This window comes from Jaculus jaculus, chromosome 23 (genome assembly GCF_020740685.1).
Source record: "Jaculus jaculus isolate mJacJac1 chromosome 23, mJacJac1.mat.Y.cur, whole genome shotgun sequence".
Taxonomy (NCBI): Eukaryota; Metazoa; Chordata; class Mammalia; order Rodentia; family Dipodidae; genus Jaculus; species Jaculus jaculus.
In genome coordinates, this window is record NC_059124.1 from 9,894,945 (window position 1) to 9,903,617 (window position 8,673).

The 8,673-nt window shown below is 42.2% G+C and overlaps 1 pseudogene; it reads left to right on the forward strand.

Annotated features, from left to right (window-relative positions):
- Positions 1-1,461: 1,461 nt before the first annotated feature.
- On the forward strand, positions 1,462-5,474 carry LOC101600095 (annotated as a pseudogene).
- The last annotated feature ends 3,199 nt before the right edge of the window (positions 5,475-8,673 follow it).

The window sequence follows — 8,673 nt, forward strand, 5'->3', positions numbered from 1 at the left end:
ATTCCCTCCCCACCTTATCCCCTGTCCTTCCAACACCTCCCCAACCCCAATATTCTGCCCTCCCCTAACTTGTTAGGTAACTCCTCCCCTCTCCCTAATTCTCTCTACTGTTCTCATTCTAGTTTTATGCCTATATTTCTGGGGCTGACTACTGTTTGCACCCATCTCTAATTGATCCCAGCTAGGAACCTCAGATGAGAGAGTACACGCGGCATTTGTCTTTCTGTGCCTGTGTGACCTCTCTTAGGAGGATTTCTTCCAATTCTGTCCATTTACCAGTAAAGTTTTTTTTTCTTTCTCTTTTTCAGGGATGGGGTCTCACTATGTTGCCTAGGCTGGAGTGCCATGGCTATCCACAGGCGCGATCCTACTAGTGATCAGCATGGGAGTCTTGACCTGTTTCATCCTGGGCTGCTTAACCCTTCCTTAGGCAGCCTGGTGGTCCTCTGTTCCCAGGAGGTCACCATATTGATGCTGTACTTAGTGAGGACACCTGATCAGCATTGTGCACTACAGCCCAGACCTGCTGGACTCAAGCGACCCTCTTGCCTCAGCCTCCTGAGTAGATGGGACTCATTTACCAGTAAATTTTATTGTTTCACTTTTCCTTACCACTGAGTAGAATTCCATTGTGTATATGCACCACATGTTTGTTACCCATTCGTCAGTTGATGGTCGTCTGGGCTGATTCCAGTTCCTAGCTATTGTGAATGGAACAGCCACAGGGAAGGCTGAGCAAGTGTCTCTAGTAAAGAGTGGAGTCCTCAGGTATATGGGCACTCCTGAGAAGGCTGTTTCCTGATTTTCTCTGGTTTCCTTGAACCATTTATTGAGAAGTTCTTGTTGAGTATCTTCCATTTTCTTCATCCATCCTTTGAGTTCTTTTCATTGTCTTTCTTCCAATTCATTGAGCCAACTTTTGATTCATGTTTTGAATTCTTTTTGCCAGTTTTGTTCCATTTCCTACAGCCACTCTTGGAGTTCCTGTTCGATTACTCTTTGTTCTGTTTCTTCCCACTCAATAAGCCATTTGTTTATGTTTTCATTAAATTTGTTTAAAAAGTTTGTTGAGATCCCAATCTGCACTTCTATGTCTTGGGTTTACTCTAAGCTCTCATTGGAGGCTTCCTTTGTGGGAGCAGGTAACCTTGGCAGGGATCCTTTACTGGGTGTTGTTTGATTTGCGTCGGGGTCTGACCATCTTGAGTTCACTTGTCTCACTGAGGCCGTAGCAATAGCAGCTCTTGTATAGTCTGTTTTGGCTAGTCTGATCTAAATTGATGAAAGGGGGTGTGGGATTGAAGACTGTTCACTGGGCTGGGGTAGGTGCATGCGAGCCTGAACAAGGTCTATTTTGAGTATGGCTACACTGGGCTATTCTGAGTAAGATCAAGGAAGACCTGGTTTCTTAGTGTCTTAGCTGGGTGCATCAAGCCTCAGCCCTTCCTCACAATACTCACAATGGAGTGCGGTGGGTCCTGCTCCCAGCCTCTTTTGCGCTGGCCTAACCTTCCCAGGCAGCTGCGCAGGATGGCTGTACCCTTGGGGCATGAATCCCAGGTCAGCATGGTACGAGGCTCCTAGCCTCCCTTCTCTAATTTCTTTCCTTCTTTTTCCTCTTTCTTTCTTTTTATTTTTTTTATTTTTTTTATTTTGAGGTAGGGTCTCAGTCTGGTCCAGGCTGACCTGAAATTCACCATGTAGTCTCAGTATGACCTCAAACTCATGGCGATCCTCCTACCTCTGCTTCCCAAGTGCTGGGATTAAAGGCATGCACCACCACATCTGGCTACTCTTCTCTAATTTCTTCAATATTTTTTGAATTATTGAAACCTTCCATGATTATAGACAATAAGCCATGATAATTCCCTCCTCCACTTTCCCCTTCATAGCTCCATTTTCAGTGCCAGGAACTGAGAGGTCATGGATTTCTGGGCCATTTTTTGTGTCTGGAAGAGCACATTGTAAGCAGTCTTACCCTTCCTTTGGCTCTTACATTATTTCTTCCACCTCTTCCACAATGGACCCTGAGCCTTGGAAGGTGTAATAGAGATGTTTCAGTGCTGAGCACTCCTCTGTTACTTCTCCGCACTACGGTGCCTTTTGAATCATCCCAGAGATTACTGCCACCTGTAAAGGGAAGCCTGTCTAACCAAAAGTGAGAGTAGCATTAATATATGGATATGAACATTCAGAAAGGCAGAGGAGGATTGCCATGACTTCAAGGCCACCTTGAGACTACATAGTAAATTCCAGTTCAGCCTGAGCTAGAGACCCTACCTCAAAAACAAAACAAAAATGGGAGCTGGAGAGATGGCTCAGGGGTTTAGGCATTTGTCTATGGAAGCTAACAACCCAGGTTTGATTCTCCAGTACCTGTAAAGCCAGATACAGAGGGTAACACATGCATCTGGAGATCGTTTGCAGTGGCTAGATGCCCTGGCATACCCATTCCCTCTCTCTTCTCTCTGTATCTCTCTGCTTGCAAATAAATAAATAAATAAATAACCCATTCCTGTCCCAGGACACAAGGTCCCCTGCTCCCTGGGGCTGCGACCTCCCCTCTTAGACACACACAGAAAGGGCAGCACCAAGCTCACAGCCAAGAAGAGAAGCAGGAGTGACAGATCTTCCAGAAGAGAGAAAACTGGCCAGAATCCCACCAAAGCCCCAGTGGCCCCAGTACACATGCCTGTCCATCCAGTGCAGAGCTGCAGGAGTGTAAACCAGATGAGGGGATTTTCCATTCACATCAGCCTCCTCACAAAATCAAGAAAACTGAAGGAGAACCAGCCAGAACCAGGAGAAGGCAAACAGGACCAGCTGGGCAGCTCTGTACAACTCCAGGCATCTTGAACAGCCTCACATTCCCCCAACCATCAGAGATCTCATTTACTCCTGGATGCATGGAATCCAGCACAGTTGTTCAGAATTCTAGACATAGCGAGAGAGAGAGAGAGAGAGAGAGAGAGAGAGAGAGAGAGAGAGAGAGAAAGGGAAATGGGCATGCCAGGGCATGCAATTGAAGTTTAGATGCTTGTGCCTCCTAGTGGGCATGTGTGACCTTGAGTTTGCCTCACCTTTGGGCATCTGATTAATGCAGGATCTGGAGAGTCGAACATGGGTCCTTAGGCTTCACAGGCAAGCGCCTTAAGTGTTAAGCCATCTCTCCAGCCCCTCCTGGCTTTTAACTTTTGTGTTAAGTAATCTGCTCTTACCCTGATGAGCTTGCCTTTATATGTGACTAGCTGACAGGATTAAGGGTGTGGGGTGACACACACCCTCAGGGACTTGGGCTTTTCGAGGTTATCTGTTTAGTTTAATCCCCATGCTTGTATAACTACTCTGTGCTGGTTTTGATTGAATGCTTGTATTGCTCAGTTGAATTTTAGAATTTGTTAGTAATTTTTTTCACCCAGTCTACTACAATTCTTGAATAGTAACACCTAGGGTCACTAATGCTGTTTCCTTTGAAGTGTAAAAGCTATACCTGACACCTTAAACTGCTACACTGAAGATATATAAAGTCATATTCATATGGCTAAGAACACTGCAGATAATTCAAAAATCCAAGCATCAAATTAATTCAAGATGCAAAAATGTCTACATTATAATACAAGAAACACAAAAAATCAAGACAATACAATCACACCAAAAATTATAAATCCATCAGAAATGACCTCCAGTGAGACTGCTTTAGATAAAATGCCTGACAAAGATTTAAAAAAAAATTACATCTATACTTAAAGAAATCAAAGGATTCAAAGAAGAAAACCTGCTCCTGAAGGAATCCCAAGAGAATACAGGAAACCAACTTAATGAAATATGTAGGTCAATACAAAACATGAGTAAGGAAATATAAATAATGAAAAAAGTACTAATCAGAAACACTAGAAATGAAAAACAGAGTAAATCAAATAGAAAACTCTAGAAAGTCTCACCAGTAGAATGGATCAAGGAGAGGACAGAATATTTAAACTAGACGACCAGGAGGCAGCTCTAATACAGTACAGAAAATAGAAGGACAAACGAATAGGAAGACATGAATGGGAATTTCAACATATTTGGGAGACTATGAAGAGATCAAACATAAGAATTCAGGAAAGAGCTGGCATGCCCCCCTTACATCGGCAGTAAGACCGGCCTCATCTCCAAGGTGGAGATCTGCTATGAGGGCATCCTCTACACTGTTGGCACCTAGAACGCCACCACCATAGCCCTCACCAAAGTTTGACCCTTCGGTACAGAAGACAGACCAACAGATCGTCTGATACCACTAGGAGATGAAGGTTTTGAATATATTATATTCCATGGAAGTGATATTAAAGACCTCACTGTTGGTGAGCCACCAAAACCACAGTGTTCTTTGCCTCAGGGCCCAGCTATTGCTCAGGCTTCACCGGGTTCATGGTCATCTTCACGCCGGTCAGTGAGTTCCTTTCGGCAGGATGCCAACGTGCAGTCAGTTCAGTCCAAGTTGGTTGGGCAGCAGTTTGGTGCTGTTGGTGCTGCTGGAAGCTCCTTGACGTTCCTTGGAACAGAAGCATCAAACAGCAGTGCCCTGTCCCAAAGTAGTGCAGTTGGTTCTGCCTTTACACAGGACACCATATCTATAAAAACACAATTATCTCAGGGTCGATCAAGCCCTCAGTTAGACCCTTTGAGAAGAAGTCCAACCATGGAGCAAGCAGTGCAGACCATCTCTGCCCACTTACCTGCTCCAGCACCTGTTGGGCGAAGGAGCCCTGGGTCCACCAGGCCTTTGCATCTACCAGCCAGAAAGCAACAGAGAACCAAGAGCACAGGCAAGCTGAAGCACACAAAGTCTCAAGGCCAGAAAACGTGAATGATCATCTCAGAAGTGATCGCAAGAGACAAATAGCTCCAGGTGCTCCTTCAGCACCAAGGAGAGGGCGCGGGACCACCGGGGAGGCAGGGGAAGATTTGGTATGCCCGAGACGGCCCAGTGAAATGTGAGAAAGACTTTGACTTTGAAAGTGCAAATGCACAATTTAACAAGGAGGAGATTGACAGAGAATTTCATAATAAACTTAAATTAAAAGAAGATAAACTTGACAAACAAGAGAAACCTGTAAATGGTGAAGATAAAGGAGACTCAGGAGTGGATGCACAAAACAGTGAAGGGAATGCTAATGACGAAGACCCACTTGGACTTAATTGCTATTATGACAAGACTAAATCCTTCTTTGATAATATTTCTTGTGATGGTAACACAGGAAGGAGGCCAACCTGGGCTGAAGAAAGAAGGTTAAACGCTGAAACGTCCAAACCATGGCCGTGGCAGGTACAGAAGCAGAGGAGGACTTGGGTTCCGTGGTGGCAGAGGACGTGGTGGTGGCCGAGGAGGGGCCTTCACTGCCCCTCGAGGATTTCGTGGTGGATTCAGAGGAGGCCGTGGGGGCAGGGAGTTTGCAGATTTTGAATATAGGAAAGACAGCAAAGTTGCTGCATAGTCCACCAACAAGGGGTTCTAGCTCTTCCTGGCCCTGGAAATTGGTTTCAGCCTTTGTGAAGAATGAAGAAGTGACCTTGCCCTACACTTGTCACACGCACTGGGTTTTCTGCTTAATTTCAAAGATACAATGCAGTCACTTTTTTTGTGGGGGGGGGACTTGTCCTTAAAAAAATGAGCACTGACTATATTTGATAAGTAATTTCTTATGTATAGTTACACTTGAGCCGTACTTCAGTGGGACTTCGAAGGATTTTTTCATCACTAAATTGTACTTGGCAATTACTGCAGTTGCCTGCAGATTGGGCTGTGATACTGTGTGAGCCACAGAAGGTTATGTGTGTATATGTGTGCGTGTGTCTGTATCTTTCTCTTTCTCTTTTGGAAATCCTATAATATGAGATAGTCAGTTAACTAGGGTGCTGGATGGTAGAGAATTTCATCAGTCAGCTATGTACACACAGGTAATTACTGTTTCTTAGGCAAAGGTAACTTTTTATATAGTTGTAAAATTCCATTATATTCCATTGCCAAAGAAACATTAAGAACTTTGTATAGTTGTATAAAAAGCAACTAATTTTTTAAAAGAATAAACATTTTAAAATCAGAAAGAAAAAAGAATTCAGGAACGAGTGGGAAATGAAATTCACTCCAAAGGCATAACAGGTATTTTCAGCAAAAATCATAGAAGAAAACTTCCCCCAAGTAGGGAAAGTGATGCCAATGCAGATGCAGGAAGCCAATAGAATGCCAAACAGACAAAATCAGGAAAAAAACCTCTCATCATTGTATTATAATTAAACAAAAACCAGAAAGCAAAGAAAATATATTGAAAGCAGTTAGAGAGAAAAATAAAGTGACATATAAAGAGAAGCCCATTAGGATCACAGCACATCACCACAAACTTTAAAAGCCAGAAGGGCTTGGAATGATGTATTCCAAATTCTGAAAAATAACAACTGTCAACCAAGATTACTTTATCCTGCAAAGCTATCCATTCAAATAAATGGAGAAATAAGGGCATTCCACAACAAAAGCAGGCTAAAGGAATATATGAAGACCAAACCAGCTCTATAGAAAATACTTGGAAGGATCCTCCTTGCTGAAGAGAAAGAAAAGCACACACATAAGGAACCTGGAAAAAACAAACCATACTCAAATAATAGTTAATACAGAAGAGCAAAGGTAAAACCAGAATAACTACAAAGCAAGAAAAATGTCAAAAATAAGTACATACTTTTCAATAATAACTCTTAGTATCAATGGCCTCAATGCCCCAACCAAAATAACAGGTTTGCAGGCTGGGTTAAAAAGCAGGATCCTTCAATTTGTTGACTCCAAGAAACTCACCTTTCCACAAAAGATGGACACTATCTTAGGGTTAAAGGTTGGAAAATGGTGTTTCAAGCAAATGGGCCTAGGAAACAAGCAGGTATTACTATGCAATATCTGACAGGGGGGCTGGAGAGATGGCTTAATGGTTAAGCGCTTGCCTGTGAAGCCTAAGGACCCCAGTTCAAGGCTCAACTCCCCAGGACCCACGTTAGCCAGATGCACAAGGGGGCACATGCGTCTGGAGTTCGTTTGCAGTGGCTGGAAGCCCTGGCACGCTCATTCTCTCCTCTCTCTCTCTCTCTCTCTCTCTCTCTCTCTCTCTCTCTCTCTCTCTCTCTCTCCCTCCCTCTTTCTCTGTCTGTAGCTCTCAAATAAATAAATGAAATGAAATGAAAAATTAAAAAAATAAAATAAAATAGGTTTAAAAAAATATCTGACAGAGTAGACTTCAGACCAACATTAGTTAGGAAAGATAAGGAAGGACACTTTACATTGATTAAAGGGACACTCCAATAGGAGGACATTACAATCCTAAACATATATGTACCTAATATATGTACCTAATATAAGGGCTCCCAACTTCATCAAACAAATGCTATTAGAACTAAGGTCACAGATAACACAAAACACAGTTGTAGTGGTGACTTCAATACTCCACTCTCATCAATTAACAGGTCATCCTAGCAAAAGATAAACAGAGAAGCTGGGTGTGGTGGCATATGCCTTTAATCCCAGCACTAGTGAGGCAGAGGTAGGAGGATTGCTGTGAATTTGAGGCCACCCTGAGAGTACATAGTTAATTCCAAGTCATCTTGGGCCAGAGTGAGACCCTACCTCAAAAAACCCAAACAAACAAATAAACAGAGATGCATCTGGATTAAATGAGGTCATATAACAAATGTACCTAACAGATATAGATATACAGGACGTTTCATCCACATGCTACAGAACACACATTCTTTTCATCAGCACATGGAACATTCTCTGAAATAGACCATATATTAGGACACAAAGCAAACCTTAACAAATACAGGAAAATTGAAATCCTTGCACTCTATCTGATCACAATGGGATCAAATTACAAATCAATAGCAAGAAAAGCTATAGAGCACACACAAAATCATGGAAACTAAACAATACACTACTAAATGAGGAATAGGTCAATGAAGAAATCAAAAAATTCATAGAGTCAAATGATAATGAGAACACAACATACCAAAACCTTTGGGACACAATGAAGGCAGTCTTAAGAGGGAAATTTATAGTTTCAAGTGCCTACATTAAGAAATTAGAAAGATCACAAGTAAACAACCTAAAGCTTCACTTTAAGGCCTTGGGGGGGGGGGACAAACAAGGCAAACCAAAAATCAGTAGAGGGGAAGAAATAATAAAGATTAAGACAGAAATTAATGAAATAGAACCCCCCCCCAAAAAAACAATACAAAGAATCAAAGGGAGAAAGAGTTGGTTCTTTGAAATGATAAATAAGATTGATAAATTTTTTATTTATTTTTATTTTTTTTTGGTTTTTGGAAGTAGGGTCTCACTGTAGCCCAGGCTGACCTGGAATTCACTATGGAGTCTCAGGGTGGCCTTGAACTCACAGCGATTCTCCTACCTCTGCCACCCAAGTGCTGGGATTAAAGGTGTGTGCCACCACGCCTGGCTCAAGATTGATAAATCTTTAGCACACATGACAAAAAGAAAGACAAAAGAGACACAAATTAATGAAATTGGGGATAAAATAGGTACCAATATAATAGATATCCAGGAAATTCAGAAAATCATAATGATATAATTTAAGAACATATACTCCACTAAGTATGAAAATCTGAAAAAATGGATGATTTCCTTGATTTATGTGA